Consider the following 23,097-nt stretch of genomic DNA (forward strand, 5'->3'; position numbering starts at 1 on the left):
ATAAGTAGGATCAACATAATAAAAATGACAATCTTACCAAAAGCAACCTACAGATTCAATGCAATAACCATCAAAACACCAACACAGTTCTTCACAGATTTCAAAAGAACAATACTTAACTTGATATGGAAAACCAAAAAAGTCAGGATAGCCAAAACAATCTCTTACAATAAAGGAACTTCCAGAGGCATCACCATCCAAGACATCAAGCTCTATTACAGAGCTATAGTAATGAAAACACTTTGGTGTTGACATAAAAACAAACAGATGGACTAATGGAATTGAATCAAAAACCCTGATATTAATCCACACACCTATAAACACCTGACTTTTGACAAAGAAGTTAAAATTATACAGTGGAAAAAAGAAAGTATCATCAACAAATGGTGCTGGCATAACTGGATATCAGTATGTAGAAGAATGCAAATAAATCCATATTTATCCCAATGCACAAAACTCAAAACCAAGAGGATCAAAGATATCAATATAAATCCACCCACACTGAAACTCATAGAAGATAAAGTGGAAAACAGCCTTGAATTCTTGGGCACAGGAGACTACTCCCAAAATATATTACCAGTAGCACAGATACTGAAGGCACCAATAAATAAATGAGACCTCCTAAGACTGAGAAGTTTCTGTAAAGCAAAGACACAGTCAAGAAGACAAAATACCTGCCTACTGAATGGGAAAGGATCTTCACCAACTCCACATCATACACAGCTTATATAAAGAAATCAAGAAACTAGACATCAAAATACCAAATAATCCAATTTTAAAAATGGGGTACAGATCTAAAGAGAGAATTCTCAACAGAAGAATCTCAAAAGGCCGAAAGACACTTAAGGAATTGCTCAACATCTTTAACTGTTGGAAATGCAAATCAAAACAACTCTGAGACACCATATTACACTGGTCGGAATGGCTAAGATCAAAAACACCGATGACAGTTTATGCTGGAAAGGATGTAGAACCACTTTGGAGATAAGTATGGCAATTTCTCAGAAAATTGGGAATCAAGACCTAGCAATAGCACTCCCAGGCATATACCCAAAGCCTGCACACCCATACCACAAGCACATTTACTCAACTGTATTCTTAGCAGCATTATTTTTAATAGCCCAAATTTGGGAAAAAACCTAGATGCCCATCAACTGAAGAATGGATAAAGAAAATATGGTTCATTTACACAATGGAGTACTATTCAGTGGTAAAAAAAATGACATTTTGAAATTGGCAGGCAAATGGATGGAATTATAAAACACCATCCTGATGAGGTAAACCAGACACAGAAAGACAAACACAATATGTACTCACTCATGTGTGGATATTAGACATAAAGCAAAGGATAACTGGCCTATCATCCACTACTCAAGAGACTAGGTAGCAAGGAGAACCCTAAGACATACAGGGATACTCTGGGAAGGGGAAATAGACAAGTTCTCCTGAAAAAATCAGGAATGTGAAGGGTGGGGGTAGAAGGGAGGGAAGAAGAGGAGAAGTAAGGGAGAAGGGGAGGAGGAAAGAGAATATGAGGGAATGGATGATCAGGATGGGGGAAGGACAGAGAGGGAGAATAAGGAAAGAGATATCTTTATTGAGGGAGCCATTATTGGGTTAGCAAAAAATCTGGCACTAGGGAAATTCTCAGGAATCCACAAGGATGATCCCAACTAAGACCCTAAGCAATAGTGGAGAGGGTGCCTGAACTGGCCTTTCCCTCTAATCAGATTGATGACTATCTTAATTGTCAACAAAGAACCTTCATCCATCAACTGATGGAGACATATTCAGAGATTCATAGTGAGTCACTGGGCAGAGCTACCAAAGCCAAGTTGAAAAGAAGGAGGAGCAATAATATGAACCAAGGGGTCAAGATCATGATGGGGATATCCACAGAAAGAGCTTACCTCATATAGTGGGAACTCACTGACTCCAGACTGACAGTGGAGCAAGCGGCATAGAACCAAGCTAGGTCCTCTGAATGTGAGTGACAGTTGTATGGCTAGGGCAGTCTGTGGGACCACTGGTAGTGGGACCCAGTGGGACCAGGCTTCATCCCTAGTACTTGAACTGGTTTATTGGAGCCAATTCTCTTTAGAGGGATGCCCTACTCAGCCTATATATAGAGCAGAGTGCCTTGGTTCTGCCTCAAAGTGATATGCTAGACTTTGTTGACTCTCCATGAGAAGTCTTATCCTCTCTGAGGAGTGGATGTGGGGTGGGATGGGGGAAGATAGGGGCAGCAGGAAGAGGGGAGGGAGTGGGAACTAAGATTGGTATGTAAAATGAGAAATGATTGTTTGAAAATTGTAATAATAATAAAAAAAGGAATCACCTGAAAAAAGCACAGAAAAATAACTACTGAAAAATGTTTGACAACCTTAGGGGTAATTACCAAGTGATCTAGTTTATAAACATTTACAGATCCAGTAATGGAAAGAAGAAAACTTTGCAGAGGTAAGGGACAAAAGTTTCCTACTTGTTGAAAAGTATGAAGTTAGAAATCTCATAAACCCTAAGCAGAGTGAACACAGAGAACCATCCTACCATATAAATTATGATCTAATTGCTGAGAGATTCCTGGGTCTGAGAACAGAGAGTGCCATGAAAACAAATAGGAAAATGGAGGCAGAATAACAATTTAGGCAAGTTCTAGTCACTCCGTGGGCATTTATTTTATGGGTGTCATAGGTCCAGCTGTTAATCTGACACAAAATAGAGTCACCTGGAAAGAGAGACCCCTTAATCAGGACATTACCTCCATCACATTGGTCTGTCTGGAATTGTGTTGATTGTTGGAGAACTTAGCCCATGTGAGCAGCATCACCCCTGGGTAGGTAGGCCTAGGCTATGTATAAATGGAACCTGAGCCTCGGAGCAACAGAGTCTGCCCTCTTCCTTCATGGTCTCAACTTTGGTTCTTGCCTCCAAATCCCTGCTTGAGTTCCTGTTCCGACTTCTGCCATTGATGGACTGCCACGTGGAAATGTAAACTGAAATAAATACTTTCCACCCCAAGTTGCTTCTGCTCAGTGCTTTGTTACAAGCCACAGAACACGAGCTGGAAGAACGAGCTCTCTCTGAGGATTTTTAACAGGCTGCTATAAACTTTCCCTGTGACTTTAATTATCACCACAGTTTTATGTCAGGTGAAAATAAGCTAAAGTACCAAATGAGGTGAATTCAAACATCTTCTCAGCTTGAAGATGTTATTTATGTACTGGTTCTTCCATGTTAGAAATGTCTCCATCTTTTATTCACTAAACCATCAAAGATGTACTCAGAGAATTAAAAGGTGCTAAAAGTACATAATATGTAGGAATTATTTGGCATAGGGGTTGTCAAACTCATATGGAAGACACCAGGGGCTGATCCTAAGTGGGCTGAATGGCAATGGTGGAGGTAAAGACAGATAAGCTCAACAGGTGATCCCCTGATGGCACCAAAGCAATGGGCTGCATTGTTGGCTGAGGGCTTAAGGGCTTTCTCTGCCTCAGCTTTAATGTGAATTGGCATGGCCCATACCAACTTCATTTGCACATGCCTTAAGACACTTGTGCTTGCAAAGCCTCAATTATTCTTTCAGCTTTCTTCTGACTCGTTCTTTCTCTCTTTCTTGTTACAGGTGTAACCTCTTAGAAAGTAAGTCTATGTCATTGGCTAAGGTTTGCCAGAAAGCACGTTCCTCCAGGATAAAGGAAGAACTAACTTTAATGCTCAGTGCCCTATGCTGTTTATATAGCTGAATTCCACCTTTGTCTTTGAACAGAAACTGTTTATGTATATTTGCAGAATGACTGATATTTATTCATTTATTATTTGTGTGTGGATGTGTGTGCATGCATGTGTCTGTGCGTATCTGCATGGGCTTGTGAAAACCATGTGGATCTGTGGAACTCAGAAGAACTCAGAAGTCCCTCCTTCACAAGGGGATGGACTCAGATCATCAGGTTTGGTTGCAAGCACCTCTATTTGCTGAGAAATTTCACCTTTCTCTGTGGAATTTTCTTTTCTTTTTTTCATTTTTAGTGTGTGTGTGTGTGTGTGTGTGTGTGTGTGTTTACATGGTGATGGGTGTGCATGTCTGGGTTTGTGTGTGTGTTCTTGCATGTGAAGATAAGAAGTCTACATCTGTTGAGTAAATTGGGAGCATGGTTGAAGGGGAGGGGGGAGGTGCTGTAGGAAGTCTGACAACCAGTGGTTACCCGCCCACTGGGGGCGTGGCCTCTTATTCTATATAAGCCAAGGTAGAGCATGCATCCACTCTCTTTTCCGGGCCCTCTCTGCTGCGGGATTTGGTTTCTGATCACTGTTCAAGCAAAGGATTCTGATTTGTGAATCTACCCCTAAATAAATAATCAACTATTTCTCATTTCTGAGCTAGTGTGGGATTTCTTTTAAGAGTCCTTCTTTAGGGAGGTAGGGACAGGAACAGAGAAAAATGTAGAGCTCAATAAAAATTGATAATTAAAAAAAAAAGAGCTGATGTTGGGACTTATCCTAGATTCTTATTCCATTTTATTCACCGAGACAAGATGTCTCAATCAAACTCAGAGATTGTTGATATGACGAGTCTGGTAGTCTTGCTAGCCAGCTCCCTGACTCTTTCTAGGACTGGAAGTACAGGCTGGTCACCATGCCTATGAGGCATTTACATAGATTTCTGGAGAGCCAAACTCTGGTCCTCACAGGTGGGCAGTAAAGGTGGCATAGGGACATCTCCCCAGCCCCATTGAATTATTTGTAATGTATTATTACCAAGGCTATCTCCATGACTCATGTTAGACTTCTCAGAAATACGCACTAAGTTATAATACTCACTGGAACTAAAACAGAAGCAGTAAGTTATTAAATTTGGTAAGAATGAAGGTGGAGAAATAGTTTCAATATTTATTGAAGCACTGCTCTACATAGTAGCCAATAACCATAGGAGGCTATTCAAATTTGAGAATTAAATTATTTAAAAATTAGTTGAAACACATCATCTCCCACTTTTCAAGGGCTCAACTGCCACATATAGCTATTTGATACTTTATTAGATAACTAAAATACTTTTTTCGTTTTTATGGAGATTCTTTTGGCAGCATTGCATTAGAGAGAGAGGGCAAATTGAAGAAAATTGCCTTGTCATTTCTAGGCATAAAAACAACCTTCCTCAGCTCTTGTCATGGCAAAAAAAGAAGTGCTTCTGAGAAAAAAGAAAATCTAGTGTCTTTATTTCCTTCTGATATGTCACTCAGCAGGCATGTCTTTTCTGCCTTATACATTTCCATGGTTCGTCTTTCTTATTCAACCTACATGAAAGCAGAGGGTTGACAACCATTCCCATCTACACCTATCTAACCTGCTAACAAAGTGTTTAAAACAGTAGTCTTCAAACACATACAGGAGAGAGCAGGCAACTGTACCAGTGGGTAGACACTGTGCCTAGAATCATTTGCACTACACAAGTTTAGAACACACTTTTCTGTCTGTGGCATGTCTCCAGCGACTATTATTGCCTCAAAAGATCTTCCAATAATGAAATCCCAATGCTGGAAATTCCAATTGCTTCCTCAGTTTTTCTTTAGCTTGCTTTTCCCAGATAATAGCTACTGAGTTTCAGGGATGCTTTCCTCTCTGGCTGGCTGTAATTTATTCGGGAAGTGTCCTTAGGCCTACGGAATCTGGAATCCAAAGACCTTGGCAATTAAGGATACAGAACCCGGAATCCAAAGGCCTTGGCAATTAAGGAGGTCAAAGTTTGTCAGATGGAGCTTTTATGAAATGCCAGGTTGGTTTTCAAAAATGGAAACTTTCTTGCAATAAAAATAAGTAAGATGAGGCAACTCAACAATCTGCTTTCCTTCCTGGGAGCCGACAAACTGACTTTCAGCCAAGGTCTGTATGTAATGTTTTCTTTTCCGACATTAGAACAGTTACCTAAGATCTTGGACTCTAGTTTTAGGCCATTAAAAAGCACCCAATAGTAACTTCTCATTAGGCCAGTTCTCAGAAGGCCTAACTTTCACCAAACTCTCATTGGAAAATGGAAAATGTCGTTTTCTCTCTGCTTGAAAGACAGATGCCAGAACCAGGTTCTGACACCAAATTTGAAAGAAAACCCCATGAGAGCTTCTAGTCCATATCTGAGAACCACAAAGAATTGGTTCATAGGGGACTGGGGCATAACTCACAAGCCTAGGCCAAATTCATGAAAATGCAAGTTTATTCTAGAGCTGCAACTAAAGGAAATAAAGCAAATCCCCGAAGAAATAAACCAAGAATCGGTTCCCGTGGAACAGTGGACCATTGTTCTGAAGTGACAGATAGGCTGCTGGAGAGTTCATATGAAGGGGGGAGATTTAGAATTTAGGACTTGACAATTGTGGATTTATGTGGATTTATGGGGAGGGTCCAACGGGGATCAGGCAATCTAGCTGAACCCCTAGGAAATAGAAACAGTGAATGGTTTATGAATCATTTATCATCTTTTGTTTCCTAACATTTATGTAGTTTAAATTGACCCTTATATTTTTCAATTACAGATGAAAATTAGTGTATATTTTAGATAACTATTTGATGTTTATGTCTCTCCATTCTCTTTAGGGTTTATTTTTATGTGTCAATTGAAAGACATGTTAGAAGAAACATAATCATAAGGAAAGAAGACAACAATCACAGTAAGAGTGATGTAGAGAGAGAGGGGTCACTGGTCAGGAATGAACCCCCAAGGACAGTTAGTAAAGTATTACCACTCAATGGTTATGGTCTGTGCAGTCATGCCTCTTAAAACAATGGTGTTAGGATTTGTAAGGAAATGTACCCCACGGTTCACTCACTGTACTGGAGACTCAGATACTAGCTGATGGGTTTAAGGAAGAAGGCTGCATTCTGAGGGCTGTGGACTAACTCTTACACTGGTGCTTTAATGATTCACAGTGTTGGGATATTATTGGGAGGTACTGAAAAATAGAAGGTGGGGTCAGTTTGGAGGAAGAAGAGAAGTAAGCTGGGAAGATGAGTCTTGTCCTCAGTTTCTTCGGGGTGTTCTACCGATGCCCCCTGTGAAGTGAGCTTTCTGCTCTTACACGTGCTCCCGACTGTGTTCTGCTTTTTTGTGCACAGCGTCAGAGAGCAACAGATCCAAGCGAATGCAAACAGGAACATCTGACAGTGTGAGCATGATGAGCGCCTTCCTTCTTAACTGTCTCAAGAACGGGGCGCAGCCGGGCGGTGGTGGCACATGCCTTTAATCCTAGCACTCGGGAGGCAAAGGGAGGCGGATCTCTGGGTGTTCGAGGCCAGCCTGGTCTACAAGAGCTAGTTCTGGGACAGGCGCCAAAGCTACAGAGAAACCCTGTCTCGAAAAACAAAAAACAACAACACCAAAAAAAAAAAAAAAAAAAAAGAACGGGGCGCAGCAGCATAAAACTAGCAGCTGATTAGCTAGCCCGTGTAGCACCGTCACCCCGCGTCCTTGCTATCTTGTCTTTTAACGAGAGTCACTCAGGACATTGAAGGGTTCAAGTTTCAAGTGCTCTGGAAACTTGCAGTCATATTCTATTGAAACAGAAACGACCCCTGAGCAACCCCAAGCATTTGGGACAAATTAAGAGAGCAGCGAAGTATGCTTTGGTTGCTACGTGGCAGTCACAATGTGGTCTTGAGGACTGTCACTTCATTTTGGTTCTCTTCATCATATACAATTATATAGCATTCTTTGTGCTTAATTCACTTTCATAATGATCGTCCATGAGGCCAAATAAAGCTGCAAGATACAAGGAAAGAAGGCTCTTTGAAGAATAAGGTGGTCATACAAGATCAAGCAAAGATACGGAATTCTGAAAGAGTATTTTAAAGGTTCTTCTAGTGTTGTTGTTCCCAGAGGAAAGCAGTGTAGAGTGCATGATGGGAGAGTTCCTGAAAAGAGACTGAAATGGAAACCAAAGGCAGCTAACATGATAAGGATCTACTCTGCAGAATTTTCACTTAACATAGAATACCAATTTTCGTGGCGATGATTGATAAATGAAGTGTTGGAGAAACTTTAGACATTACTATTTAAAATATTTGCCTCAGATTTCTGAAACCTTGAAATAAAACTACTGTAAACATTTGCCTCTAAATTATGCTCCTAGTATCAAGTGAAAAACCTATTGTAGAGAGTAGGAGCAATGTAAATAGAACTGTAATCCTGTTGTTCAGATTATGTATCAAGAAATAAAAATTCAGGGGTCTAGACTAATTTAAATACAGCTTTAAATGTTTTATACATGTGAAAAGTGGTATGTGTTTCATATCTGATATATCTGCTTGAAAGAGTGACCTAGAATATGGATGAATAATGCTTACAAATATAGGCCAAGAGTTAAAACAATCCAAAACACTGAATTAAACAGAAAAAATAAAATAAAATTCCTTTTAGAAAAGCATTGCTAGCCAAATACAATTGAAGCATCTAGAATAACAAAAGTTTCCATTTCTTTTATAATAGTTTTCTGAGAAATTAAAATGAATGATTTTTATGCATTAAATTAAAAGTAGTAATAACTACAGCACCATAAAATTTGTAAAATTAAAATAGATGCTTCTTTGAAAATAATGCTTCTATTTAAACTAGAATGTAAATGGAGAGACCTCATTTTTATGCTACCATAATTTTGGGTCATAGTTCAGACTTTTTGGTACCATTTTTATTGGTGTAATAAAAAGAAGGTTTCCTCATCTGAGCCCAATCCCACCCCTCTGTCTAGTTTGTTTTGTAATATTTATCTTTCTAGACAGTGTTCCTCTGTAATTCCTACCACTCTAAAAAATGCTTTCTCTTTTGACTAAATACACATCTGTCAAGGTATATTAGAACTGTTTAGATGAATTCTCTGGGATCCTTATTTCCATGTTCTTTAGAAGTTTTCTGAAGTGCAACAAATATTAGGTGCAATGAATGCCAAGAATACAATCACTACCCATGACCTGACATTTAAATCTCTACATGTCATTAGAACGGAACTAGATTTAACAACTGTGCAAAATTTTATCTAATAAAGTAACTTCAGTCTAATAAAATCACTTCTCTGAAATCCATGGTAGGAGAGTTCTGTGGAATGTTTTCTGGGTAATAATGTCTAACTAATGGAATTTTAAATATGATAGTGCCATGCTCAGAGTCTACCACCCAGCATGGTAGAGTTTCCTGTGCTGACTTTCATCTTTCTCTTTCCCCGATTCTACCTTTTCCCATCACTTCCCCATGGTAACATGTTGAATATCCAGCTCTGTAGTTGAGGTTTTCTTGGACTACCAGGCCCCACACCATAACACAGAGAGACTTCTTATTAATTATGAATGTTCAACCACAGCTTAGGCTTGTTTCTAGCTATCTTTGTAAACATTAATGAACCCCTCTCTATTAATCTACGTACTACCCTGAAGCTCATTTACCTCACCTAGGTTCTGTCCATCCCACTTTTCTGCTTCCTCCATGTCTTGCTGGCTGCACCCCCAGCTTGCTGGCCAACCTCCCTTTTCTCTCTACTTGCCAGTCCCACCTATCTCTCCTCTGCCTCCTCCTGGCTGTTCAGGTTTTTATTAGACCAATCACCTCCCTTAGGCAGGCAAGGTGAAAGAACAACACATCTCTACAGAATTAAACAAACACAGCAGAAACAAATACAACACATCTTTACATAGTTAAACAGTTATTCAGCAACACAAACAAATGTGACACATCTTTAGTTAAACAAATATTCTGTTTCATGACACAATACCACCAAGGCCTTTGCTTTCCTCCAACTTTCTCTTAACCTTTTTGTCATGTTTACCCATTGAATTTTCATCCTATTTTTCCTGTTTTTATTATTAAGTCTGGTTTTGTTTTGAGGAAAAGAATTACTTCTTTCTTTTCAGTCACTGAAAACAATAACCTTAAATAGTGGAATTGAGCGCTGAGGTTTCTGGGAGGAGTAAGTACCAGCATGATCACAGGCATTCCACACCTTCTTTTCAGAGCTGTGTCTTTTAAACATTTAAGAATGACTTGTTAATATGGGAAACTATAATTAGTGATAAGAAGAGTAATGAAAACAACAATTGAATACTTGCCATCCGTATGCAAGCATTTTCTTACCTCAGTTTAGCAGGTCTCCAAAATGGGTAATATCTAGGTCTACAGAAATGGCTCAGTGGATAAATGGGTGTATTGCTCTTTCAGAGGAACAGATTTGCTTCTGAGCACCTTTCCTGGGCAGCTCACAGCCACCTGTAACTTCACCATCATGGGATCAGACATCTTCTAGCATAGACTGGTAATGCATTCACCTGTACCTACACACACAGATACACACAAACACATGCACACATGAGCACGCGCACACACACACACACACACACACACACACACACAGAGAGAGAGAGAGAGAGAGAGAGAGAGAGAGAGAGAGAGAGAGAGAGAGAAGAATTGAAAACAGCTGGCAACATCTCAGTTTTGGAACGCAAAACTGATTCTTGAAGTTAAATCATTTGCTCAAAGTTACAAGGACTGTAGGAGTGGGATACTCGGAAATCAAACTTGAATCTGTTTGCCTGTGTGTTCTCTCTTCACTGCCACTCAGAATAAAAATTAAAAAAAAAAAAGGACAATGAGTATGAAATATTCAGAAGATTTCAATGCTATTGATATTCAATATGTTGACATAGGACTTTTTCCTTATCTGTTAAAAATTCCATGCCTGAAGATTTCTCTCCATAAGCATGTACTTGCTGAACAGATAGCTCTGATTGGGATACAGAAGGCATCAGAACAAATGGCAGCAAAATGGATAAAGTAGGAAACAGAAATCGAGCCTGCCTACTTCATGTTTAAAGCTAGCATTGGCTCTATCGACTATGAATGTATGTAATAGAATATGTATGTGAGCTAAATATGGATTCAAGAGCAGTTGCATTATTGTTGAGTAATGACTAACGGCAAATAAGAAAACACAGATGTCCTCACAGCAGAATGTTTGAGAGGTATTGATCAGAAAGCTTTCTCTTAAAGACTGAGCAAGTGTGGGCTTCCAACTCATGCCCTGGCTTGCTTATTAGCTTGAAGGAATGCCAACAATGTCAGTCTGTTGGAAAGAACGATTGTCTTTTTGCTAGCTCATCCAGCTAGTCTGGGCTCTGAAAGCTGGACCTGTTTTCACCTTCCTGTGCTTGGCTGTTTCCCTGCTTTCAGTTCAGGGTTTCAGCCCTGTTACTCTGGCTGGAAACCAGCTACTTCATCACTGGGCATTTAGCAATTCAAACATTTATCTTGAGGCAAATGAATTATGCTTTCTCTTTGGTTGCTCCTGAGCACGGCCTTTTATAATGTCATTCTTTCTTAGGCATGATACTTTAGAGTTCAAGTTTCTAAACTACAGTAACAACTATAGCTACAGCATCAGGTCCTTTGAAAGCATCTCATGCAGAAATCACCTTATTATAACCCCCAAGGGTCCTAATATAAAGACAGGAGCCCAATAATAGGAATGCTTGATGGATAAAGGATGTGTACCTATAATTCTTTTTGTTTGTTTGGTTTTTTTTGTTTGTTTGTTTGTTTTTCGAGACAGGGTTTCTCTGTGGCTTTGGAGCCTGTCCTGGAACTCGCTCTGTAGACCAGGCTGGTCTCGAACTCACAGAGATCCGCCTGCCTCTGCCTCCCGAGTGCTGGGATTAAAGGCATGCGCCACCATCGCCCGGCTGTACCTATAATTCTTAATGAATGCCAGTGCTGAGGCCACAGTTCCACGTGCCTATTGTCTTGAAGTTTTTGTAGAAATTGATCTCTCAATGCTCTTCATTCTCCATACTGAGTTTTATTTTTCATAGGCTCTATCAGTCAGGACTGTTGATCTGAAAAATGACTTTTCATTTCGTGAGAACATTTCCCCTAAGTCACAGTATAAGGAAACATATAAATATAAATTACAATACTGCCAGGATTTTCATGGAGGGACACAAATTTTACTTATTAGAGATGACTGTAATTATACTCACTTAAAAAAGATTTTACATATATTTTAAAATGGAAAGCAATTTGTATCCATTAAACCTAGTCATCATTTTGTAAAATTCAGAAATTCTCATTGAGTGTTGGGTATTCAGAATTTGACATGAACATTTTTATGCAATCTTCAGCGTCAGAACCTATCAGAACATGACACTGTTATTTATTGTTGTCATAATCTTTATTTACTATAGGTGATGGAATTATTAAAACTTAAAGAAATTTGCCCAATGTCCAGATAAAGTAAATATTTCAAATTCAGAATTTGAAACTAGAACCTATTAAATAGAACACAATGTAACTATAACACTTACCACATAGATTGCTATAGACTTTAAATTTATGAATTTAAAGATGTATCTTGATATACCTTTATTCAGCAGCAGCTCTGCTGAGGTTATCACAGAATAAGCTAAATGAAATGCAGAAAGCAGTCCAGCCAGATTTTACAAAGAACTAATTTGCGTCAATGAGAGAATCAGCCCCAATAACAAACAGTTTGTATCACATTACCATATTAAGGTAAAAATGCCCTCCCACAGAACTTAATGAAAAAGAGGCATCTATGTGGTAAGATAGTTGAAAATGCCACGTCCTGATTTTCATATTAGGCCTTACATTTTTTCTCTAGAACTGTCCTTATAGCTGGAGAACAAGGATTTGCTTAAGAGTAATAACTTCTTATTTGTGATGAACCTATGTCTACGGAGACTATCACATAAAAAAATAACATGAAATCTTACCTATAACACTGTCCTGACCTTCGAAGTCCAGTTTAATGTTGTGCTGTCATAAATGGCTTATTTATTTAATGAGATTTTATTGAGTCTCCCTTGTGGGTAATGAGTTTCAGACAATGAAAAAGCCATGCCCTTCTATGTCAGACTTAGTTGATCTACCATGGCACACTGTCAGATCAGACAGGAGGGCTAAAATTAACCCCTGCCACTGATGCTGTTGGACATACTTCTAGGTCATCTCCACCTCATATGGAAGGTGGATCATTGATTTAGGCCTAACTAAGCAATATTCTTTCTCTTTTTGTTGTTTTTGAGACAGGTTTTCCCTGTGAAATAGTCCTGGCTGTCCTGGGACTCACTCTGTAGAGCAGGCTGGCCTTGAACTTACAGAGGTTCACCTGCCTCTGCCTCCTGAGTGCTGGGATTAAAAGTGTCCACCACCACCGAACAGTCTCAGCAAAACTTTTAACCCAAGATACTGAAACCTGTTTGGCTTCAGCTGTTACCATTTTTGGAGAGAACTGCTACAGGTCCTTACACACGTGGTGGAATCTCTCTTGTAGTAAACAGGTCTCAGCTGTGATATTCCATAGGCCACTGTGGCTTTGGGTTGTGTCTCTTGCAGAGAACGTACAGACAACACTCTTACCAACCATGTCACCCATAATTCCAAATGGCCAAAGCTAAAAGTTCTAGAAAAAAGTGAGCCTAGTCTCCACGCATCATTATCAGAACTAGAATGAAAGTCAAAGATCAGTTGCTGCTTATTGGAATTACATTAAAATTTCAAAGAAAATGAATGAACTTCATATAAAAATTTAAAAATTAATTTCCAAAATTTAATTAATGAGAGAGCTCATTTTTTTGTAGATGTCTGTGAGTGTCTGGGATGTATGTATATGAGGGTGGCATATGTGTTGATGGTATAATATATGTATAAATGTGAGTCATAGTGTGCATGTGTGCCTGTATATATGTTTGTAATATTTGTATGTGTGGTATATGTGTCTGTATCTATGTGATTATAGTACACGTGTGTTTGGTGTATGCACATGTAATATATGTACAGTAGTATGTGTCAGAGGAGAAGGATGTTATGTGTCCTGATCTGTTATTTTCTACCTCATTCTTTTGGGACAGGAATTTGGAGCTCAGCTGGGTTGTCAACTAGTTCCGGAAATCTGCCTTCTGCTTCTCACCATGCTAAGGTTACCGGCCTACATGGGTAATGATCTTCTTTTTACAGGGATGTTGAATAACTGAACTCAGGTCCTCATATGTATGCTGCAAGCGCTTCCCCTCACTGAGCAATACATGCATCCCTTTACATTTTCAAAAGGCTAATTAAATCGGAATGGTGGATAGTTGAAATCAGAGTACAGTGAGAAAATCCAGTGTTCCTCCCAGTTCTCCACCCTCGCTGTCCCATCACACCTACCAGTCCACAAGACACATTTTTAAGTCTAGTAGTAATTTTCCGTGACAATATTAAGGACTGAACCCAGAGCTTTGCAGGTCATAGACAAGGGCTCCACCTCTGGGATATTCCTTTAGATAGAAACAAGCCTTAACTGGTGATTTACTCAAATAACTCTGAGTCCTAGGTACCTTTCCAAAGCAATACAGCCACTACATCTGGGACCCCAATATCAAATCCTGATGCATTAGGTTTGCCAGCGAAAAAGAACCGATAGTTTGTGAACATATATGCAAAACCACATTAGGGTATAGATAAATCTTGACATAGATCTATGTAAAGATTTACAAAGTCAAAGATTTTGTATTGTTGCACAGAAAGAGACAGATTTACTTTAAGGAATTGATTATGAGGGAAAGGCAGCCCAGAAGGCTGGAAGCCCTAGAAAATTTGAGATAACATGATTTGTATCGAGAAGTGAGAGTCCTTCTTTTGGGAGTGGGGATACTGTTCTCTGTCTCTTAAGGCCTTCAGTTGATCAAAGGATGTCCACCTTCACATGCAAGATTAATTGCTTTATTCAAAGCTGTTCATCACATCTAAACAATGTATCTTTATTGTGACATCTATGTTAGTACTTGACCAGGTATCATAGTATAGCCAAATTGAGATAAAATTAGTCCTTATACCAGACCATAATAAAAACAGTGATCTTTCTGTTGGATGAGTGAGCATTTAATAATCACAGATATCAAGGATGCCAGAGACACAGACCACCTTATATGTTATGCTGATGATCAGCAGTAATGACGAGGTGCAGATTTCAATTTAGCTTTTAGTTTGATTTTCTTACACTGGGTTATTTAAGACCACTTTCTTGCCAGTATATAACGTTAGTACGTTGTGTATACTGTATACTCCAACACGATCTCTCTTCCTGTCGGTCTCCCCTGTCCCCTAGACAGTTTCACTTTTACTTTCATGATATCTTGTACATATATAATTCCATGTGTAAATTCTAAGACTCTTAAATGAGAGAAAATGTGGATTTTGTCTTTCCAAGACTGATTTTCTTCTTTATTAATGTGATTACCCCAGTTCCATAAATATTTTATTTCTTAAGGCTTGCTAATCTATGCCCTCTAGAGCCTTAACTGACACCCACAAGGACACAGATATGTCTCTATGAAGAGACACTGAAGAAGGAATACTGGTGTAAACCTGGAGAGTACCTGAGGCAGAAACAAGGGTTTCTATAAACTAGATACAATGAGCACCTGGGCCTTATTAGGAACCTTTAAGCAGTAACTCAGGAAGATGGACAGAATCATGAAGTCAGCCAAACAGAAAAGTATATACAGGAAGAGAGAAGAGAGCTATTTAGAAGAAGCAATTTTCCTAATTTGTGGTTTGGAGGATGCTGGGACTAATTACTGTGAAAACCTTGTTGTTGTCGCCCCCCCTCCCCCGCTTCTGGACGCTCCTGAACTAGACAAGAAAGGGCAAGCATAGGACAGGGTGAGGTGAGGCAAATGAGCTTCAGAATCTTATCCGCACAGTTCTCCTCCCAGAAGGGCCAAAGGACTTCATTTCTCTATTTCATCAGAGTAGGCCCCGTTCTTTCCAAGTCTTTGGCACACACTAACTGATGAGCATCCTTCTGTGACCACGAAAGCTGAATAGCAAATCTCTTTCTGACACCATATTTTAATTATAAAGGGTGAGTTAGGTCCTGTTAAGTGTATTAAGGTAATCTCAAAAGAGATAAAGAAAAAAATGTTTTCTGTTATTAGTGAACATTAGATTTTTATATTGAGCCATAAAATCATTCATGTATGTACTGAAGGGAAGTGGAACTACCCAGGGGGAACAAGAGGGCTATCAGGAGTAAGGAGAGAGAAAAAAAAATGGAACTGGACTTACATCATACATCAATAAAAATAATGTAAATTATGAACATAAATTATAGCATTCTCTCCTATATCTATCACAGCAACAGTAGAACTAGATAATTTAAAAAGGGTGGTGTTAGAGAGAGAAAGGTGGTTAAGCTAACCTGGGATGACAGGAGTTAACCACTGCTGTGCGTAGGGATCAGGCACAACTAAAGAATGACAGAGTTTGCCTGATGAGTTTTCTTATGAGTAATCAGCTTCTAGGCAGAATGGTGAGAGGCACAATTGTACTGAAGACATAGGTGGGAGGAGTTGAGCATCTTATTATCCAGCCAGACTTGAGCTGGGGAAGCTGGGAGGGATGGATGACCAAGGGTACAATCAATCACTGGAAGTGAACACATATTGTCTTCAAGGAAAAGAGAGAAATGGGAAGAGGTTGAGGGGAGGAGGCAAAAATCCTTAATAAATAAATAAATTAAAAAAAAAGAATACTGTCATAGAACTGATGCCTGAATGAAACAAAAAAGTAACCAATAGCCAGGCTGACTGGGCTGAATGTACTACGGGCTAGGGAAAGACCATCCTGATCGGAGGTCTAAGGGTGTGGACCACAATTTGGATGAACCATGAGTGGTTTTACAATGACCAGATGTAAGGAGAAGCCCTGGCTCTGTCCAGTGTGTACCTAGCTCTGGTCTGATTCACAGAAGGGGTGATATTCACAGCTTCAGTGTGTACCCCGATTAATCTCTGTCACAAATCTGATGAGAGAGCTAAGCATCAGTTAAGATCTGTACCCTACGAATGAAGTAGTGCTGAGACCTCAAGATTGGTTTCTTTGTCCTCTTTCCTCTCTGTCAACTATGTGATGCCATCTGTTTTAATGCTGTCTTATCCCAGCCCCTATAAACGTTCCATTCTCCAGATTCCCGAGGAATATATTTCTGTCCATCACCAATTATCCAATTGTAGTGGCATTCCATTGTATTTTAATAAAGCTTACCTGAAGATCTGAGAGTAAAACAGCCCCACAGCCCCACTGGTCAGCCTTACAGACCAGGTAATGGTAACACACACCTTTAATCCCAGTAGCCACCCTAGTTGCCATAAAAGCCAGGTGGTGCAAGGCTTTAATCCCAGCCCTAGGAGGATTATAAAATGGGAGGAGACAACTCTCAGACACATTCTCATTCTGAGATTCCTGGAGGCAGGATCACCATTTTGGACTGAGGTCAAGGTAAGAGCCAGTGGCTAGCTGTTTTGCTTTTCAGATCTTCATGTTGAACCCCCCCCCCCAAAAAAAAGAGAGAGAAGGTGGCAAGTTTCAGTGCAGTTCAAAGAGTTGTGAGACCAAGATGTATCTATTACAAAGAGACCCTGTCAGCAGGAGAACGAGCTGAAGAGGAAGAAAACAGGTAGTTGGGAAGTCATGGCTTGATCACAACTGAAATCCTGATAAAGAGAAACACAGCCTGCCTCTCTCCATCCCAACTGTCCCCTTTCTCCTTATGCCTTTCCTCTTGCTTTCCTCCAACTGTTTCCAAAGGACAGGAACCATCAAGATTTTTCGGAAGGATGGAACTTGAGGCCGCTGCGAAGCACATGGGCATTTAATATGTAGTTTTCATTCTCCCAGTCAGGGCTTTCTCAAAACTCAACTTGTCGTTATGCACACGTGTTTCCAGTGATGGTTTACCTTGAGTCTACTGGGAAGCATAGAAATAAATACATATAGGGTATTTCTTCAACTATTTTTACTGTCCTTTGTCTGCTGTCAGGAGTGAGAAATTTATATAAAAATTTCATTAGATATGATTTTGAGAAGGAGATAAATGGATTTTAAAGATTTGTAGTACACTAGACAGTATGAATAATGCCTGATTATAATGTCTTACCAAGTCTATCATGACAAAATGGAGAAATATTTTATTGAATAAATATCTACTTCTACCATTTAGAAATTAACAGATATTTATTTAAGTATTCTGGGAAGAGCTCATGGAACGCCATCCATAAATATCCCCTAAAGTCTTTACTGGTGTGACGCAACTATCTCTGTGTTTCTTCTGCCCTTCACTCCTTTCCCCATATACATTACTTTTGTAGTTAACACACATCCAGACATTTAATTAGAGTTTAGCATTTGTTGAGAACCTGCCTTGTAAACATGGCATTTAACTTTCACAATAAACATCTCAAGCTTGGAACGATGGGGGAGGGGCATCGGGATGATAGCCATTTGTTCAAAGTGATTCATCCAGTCAAAACAGAACAATTCTCTCAATATTCCTGTACCAAATTATCAGCTTAAAAAATGCAAAAAAAACCTGCTGGGTTTTGTATCCTATAATTTTGCATGCTGTGTCAACTTTGCAGAGGACGAGGCAGAGTGATGATGGGTAAGAGTTGAGGAGGCTTGCAGTTTAGAACAAGCAGACTTGTATAATAGACTCATGACATCAGTTGCACAATGAACTCCTGCGACTAGAGGTGCTTTGGAAAGATCCATCACAGAATGAGAAATTGGCCTTCTAGCTGAGAAATATATTTCTCTGTGTAGAGAAATATGTCATTGTGTAGCGGAGCGTGTGTGATGGGTTTAACTTTACTGACACAAGGAACAGATTCACTGGGAGGCATGACAATGAAAACAGCTCTGTCCCAGTCCTCACTGCTCTTCTCTGGTCCTGGGCCACACCTCAATGGCTCTGTAGATTGGCAACAACATATCTGTGTGCTTCCCAATATACAGAAAAGAGTAAGTAATGGTCTTGTTCCTGTATCATCATGTTTTATTTTTTTTTTCAAAAGGAAAACTGTGTGATAAGCAAAGGATTATACTCAGTATTCACCATAACAAAGGATGACGTTTCAAAATGGTTTGGGATTTAATGGTTTCAATGACTTTGTCTTTTGCCTTAAGATATTCTAAGAACTGGAAATGCATTAAACCTTCAGAGAATATGACAAACATAAACATTTGGACATGTTACAAGCTTTATAAGAGCTAGAGCATGTCCCATGTCCTGTTGGAAGGAGGTCGCTTGTTTGTCCCCGTTGCCCAGATCCAAAATATCAAACAGAAACTGTATTAATTAAAACACTGATTGGCCCATTAGCTCTAGCTTCTTATTGGATAACTCTTATATTAATTTAACCCATTTCTATTAATCTGTATATCACCATGTGGCATTGGCTTACCTGCAATGATTCGGCATGTCTGACTCTGGTGGCTCCATGGTGTCTCTCTGACTCTGCCTTCTTCCTCCCAGCATTCCATTTAGTTTTCTCTGCCTAGCTCTGTTCCCCTACAGCTCTGCTATAGGCCCAAAGCAATTCCTTTATTAGCCAATGAAAACAACACCTAGACAGAAGGACCTCCTACACCAATGTCCAATTCCAAAAAAGCTAAATTCTGATTATTTGCTTAATTTATAGAAGAGTGTTAATTAAAAATTTTAAAAGAAAAACTATTATTTCCAAATCTTAGAATATTCTTATCCCAATTTGAAACAAATATCATAAAATTTAAGCATTTCCTGTGTAAGAATAAACAACATAACTTTATTTTAATGTTTTAAAGCAACTCTATAACCTTTTAGACATTCTCTTTTATGTTGAGATCATCCAAATATTTTATCTCTAATAATGAGACTAAAGGTAAACTAATCTTTAAGTTTTTAGCATATTCATTTTATTTGAATATTTTTGGAGTTCTGCATAATATTGAACACTACCCAAAACTCAATATTATTTTCCCTTTTATTGAAAAATCTATTTTTCCTCACATAATATATGTTAATAACAGTTTCTCCTCCCTCTACTCTTCTCAGTTCTTCCCCACCTCCCCTCCCAACTAGATTCACTTCCTTTCTTCTATCTCTCTTTAGAAAATAATCAGGCATCTATGGAATTATAATAAAATAAAATTTAATAAAATAATATATAATAGCATAAAACAAAAAGTAGCACATGGGTATCAGGCAAAACAAAGAAGGAATGATTCCAAGAGACAGAACAAGAAACAAATAAAGACGGTGACCTACTCAATGGACATTCAGGAGTCCTATAGAAACACTAAACTCCTCAGAGAGGGTAAAGTCTCCTTTGGGGAGTCAACAAAGTCTGACAGACCAAGTTGATGTGGAACCAAACCTCTCTGCTCTGTATCAAGGCTGAGCAAGGTATAGGGAATGGGCTCCAAAAAGTCAGTTTATGCATCCAGGATAAGCCCTGGAGCTACTGCCTGCCATGCCCCTCCCAACAAATCAAGCCACATAACTGTCATCCACATTCAGAGAGTCTAGTTCGGTCCCATGCAGGTTCCCCAGTACAGAGTTCGTGAGCTCCTGCTAGCTCGGGTCAGCTGTCCCTGTGGTTTTCCCCATCATGATCTTGAACCCATCTTGCTCATGTGATCCTTCCCTCTCCTCAGCTGGACTTTGGGAGGAAGTAGGGGAGGTAGGAGAAGGGGAGGGAAGGAGTTGGTATGTAAAGTGAAAAATAAAATAAAATACAAAAACAGAAAACAAAACAAAACAAATCCCACTAAACTAGAAGTGATAATATATATGCAAAGGACAAGCAAGGCAAAAAGAGAAAAGAAAAATACAAATAAAATAAAATAATAAATAGTAAGATAAAATTAAGACCATCAAACAATCAGGAAGACTCCTAGGAGGACATTATGAAACAAGGAAACTCCAGAGATGAGGTTGAGTTAATTTTCTTTTTGCCATCTACTTCTGGGCATGCAGCCTACCCTTAAGGAGTTGTTGTTTTCCCAGTGAGACTCCCTTGGAGGGAAATAAATTTTCATTTTCAAGAGGTTATCAACTGACAGCTGTTTCTGGGTTAGGGGGCAGGCACATGTCCACTTCTTAGTCCATCCATTGCAGACCTGCGCAGGCCCTGTGCTTGCTACTTCAGTTTCCGTCTGTTTGCTTGTACGTGCATTGGTCATGTTGATTCAGAGGGTCTTGTTTCCTCGATGTCTTATCTTCTTTCCCCCTGGCTCTTATCTTCTTTCTGACTCCTCTTCCATGGAGTTCCCTGAGCACTGGAAATCTCCACATTCTAAAGAAGGGAAAATCCTCTGATTCATTACAGCAGCCCAGAGCAACACCTGTCTGTGCACATAACACTATCCATCACAGCCTCAGGAAAACTTAGCAATCTATCAGCTCAGTCATACTTTTTCTTTTCAACTTTTTATTGCATGTTGGAGGCTAGCTTGGAAACATTAAGTAACCTCAAAATATTATTATCAAAAATGAGACATAAGCCAGGCAGTGGTGGCACACACTACTACCCAGCAGTAATCCCAGCACTAAGAAGGCAGAGACAGGTGAATCTCTGAGTTCGAAGTTAGCTTAGTCCAGGAACACACAGAGAAACCCAGTCTCAAAAACCCAAACAAACCAAACTACAACAAACAAAACAACAACAAAAGAAAAAGAAATAAAGAAAGAAAAAGAAAGCAATATAAACTACTCTAGTAAAGAGAAAAGGTGGCAGTTAGATAGCTAGGGACCTGGGAACAACTTCCTGAGGGCAGCACCTTCAGCATCAGCGCTAACAGAATGAGGATGTGGGCACGGGACGGACAGAACATGTATGTGGCATTCACCAGCACGTTTTAGAAACAGCAAAGCAGTCAGGGTGTTTGAGGCAGATGTTGAATGCTGAGCTGAACAAGGACTAGTGAGGCAATCTGAAGCCACATTTTAGATTATTTTAGGTCTGTTTCAGTGAGCAAGCCAGTGAAGAGCTTTAGGATGCAAATGTGATGATATAAATCTTTTGAAACTAATCTCTTCGAATTTCAAAACTTCTGAAAGGGCAGCTAAGTGTTGTGTGAATCAGTGCTCAGCCATCCCAACAGCTCTGTGTACATTTGGCACCAAATCCAACCAGTCTGCTCATCATCTCTTCCAAGCTTGTCTACCTCTCTTCCTCGTGTCCGTAGATGAACCCCACTTAACAGTTTTCAGCTAACCTTTGGAAACTCTTAGGATATTGAACACCTGTATTCTAGCTTCTCTCCTTCTACTAATGCGTTCCTTGTAATGGTGGGGTTTTGAAGTCACAATGAAAAACAAATCAAATACACCAGACACTTCACTCGACACAACTTAACCAGGACCCATTGTCTACTATAACAAGTTGTTAATATAGTTGCACATGAATGCATAAGCTTTGGCACCACAGTGGCCCCGTGATGGGCAAACACTCTACAGTATTAGAGACAGAGGTGACATCAGCATCCTCACAGGACTTTTATTTTGAAAGGTTTACAAACACTACAGCTGACTCCTTCCCAGCAGTAGGGCAGAGAGCAGAAACTGCCCCAGGGATACTGCTTTCAGGGCATTTACCTGTTTCAAGGTAGAAGTCATTTTTTTATTTAAACTGGATCCTTTAACATTTGCAATTTAAAATATTTCATATAAAATTAAGATTTGTGGCTTCTGTTAAAGATGAAGACAGTCTGACTCTGATGGATCAATACTTCAAGTTCCATGTAGAAGAAGGGCATATACTTAAAAGGGTACCACCATTTCTCTTTCTGTATCTCAACGGACCTCTGTCTTCTATTATAGCTGCAGGTCCAGTGAGACAAAAGAGAAGAAGGATGAGAAGGGGTATGGAAAGATACCTGGCATTGAGTCTTCTGTCATCTAAATGAGAAAAGGTTTTCAAACAATTAAAGTTTTGAACATATATTAGCAAAAGAGTATTTTCTGAATACTTGCACTGGTTATAATGTCAATTTCCTTGGGTGGAAAGCATTTTTTACCCAAATTTCTAAGTACCTTCTTCATTAATCTATAACTCTTAGAAGAAAACTGTGAGATCATGGTAATAGAAAATAGATACATAGTCTTAATTATAGAAATCTAAAGAAGTAAGTTAAGTTGGGAAAAATAATAGGTAGAAATCTAAAGAAAAACTGTTCCTTGACAAGCGAGATAGAGCAACAATTCCTGGTGAGATAAGATGTTAATAAGGAAGGTGAACAGG

This window comes from Microtus oregoni, unplaced genomic scaffold, assembly GCF_018167655.1.
Source record: "Microtus oregoni isolate MIOR12 unplaced genomic scaffold, Mior012 000010F_ref0000083, whole genome shotgun sequence".
In the NCBI taxonomy this organism is placed as follows: Eukaryota; Metazoa; Chordata; class Mammalia; order Rodentia; family Cricetidae; genus Microtus; species Microtus oregoni.